The following is a 1,122-nucleotide window of genomic DNA, read 5'->3' on the forward strand; positions in this document are numbered from 1 at the left end:
GTTTTGGCTAGGATAGCATTCATTTCCTTCATAGTAGCTAGCATGGGGCTGTGTTTTGGATTTGTGCTGGAAACAGTGTTGATAATACAGGAATGTTTTCGTTACTGCTGAGCAGGGCTTACACAGAGTCAAGGCCTTTTCTGCTCCTCACCCCACCCCACCAGCAAGTAGGTTGGGGGTGCAGAAGAAATTGGGAGGGGACACAGCTGGGACAGCTGACCCCAACTGACCAAAGGGATATTCCACACCATATGACGTCATGCTCAGCATTTAAAGCTGGGGGAAGAAGAAGGAAGGGGGGATGCTTGGAGTGATGGCGTTTGTCTTCCCAAGTAACGGTTACGCGTGATGGAGCCCTGCTTTCCTGGGGATGGCTGAACACCTGCCTGCCCATGGGAAGGAGTGAATGAATTCCTTGTTTTGCTTTGCTTGTGTGCGCGGCTTTTGCTTTACCTATTAAACTGTCTTTATCTCAACCCACGAGTTTTCTCCCTTTTACTCTTCCGATTCTCTCCCCCATCCCACTGAGGGGGGTGGGAGTAAGCAAGCAGCTGTGTGGTGCTCAGTTGCTGACTGAGGTTAAACCACAACAGCTGTGCTGCTTGCCTTTAAGGAGGGAGTGTTAATGTTGGCCTACTTTGTTTATTAGTACAGATGCACCATAGGTGTACAGCTGGCCCACTAACACACACTCAAGCCTGTGCTGCTTGGGTTACATGTATAGCAGAACATGAGCGAGCTCATTTCCAACAAGCAAGGAGAAGCATTTTTATTATCCACGATCACACATTTGACATGCCATGCAGACATGCCCTACCAGACAGATATAATTCCAAATCCTATTGCTCTGCTGAAAATTTATAAACCAAGAAACCTCCCAAACCAATACAAAGTGTCCCAAATTCACAGAAAACTAACTAAAAGGAAAAATAATCTATGAGTTTTTTCCACTACATGGAAGAAATGTTTCTTAATATAGTTTGAAACATATTGGGTTTTGAAAATATGCTTTCAATCTGATAAAGCTAATTTCTGTCACAACTCGTTCAAGATAAATGGGCTAGCTTGTGCCCCAGGCCCATAGCAAACACTGCCAAAGAGCACTGCTCACAAACCCAAGAG

This window comes from Aptenodytes patagonicus, chromosome 4 (genome assembly GCF_965638725.1).
Source record: "Aptenodytes patagonicus chromosome 4, bAptPat1.pri.cur, whole genome shotgun sequence".
Lineage (NCBI taxonomy): Eukaryota > Metazoa > Chordata > Aves > Sphenisciformes > Spheniscidae > Aptenodytes > Aptenodytes patagonicus.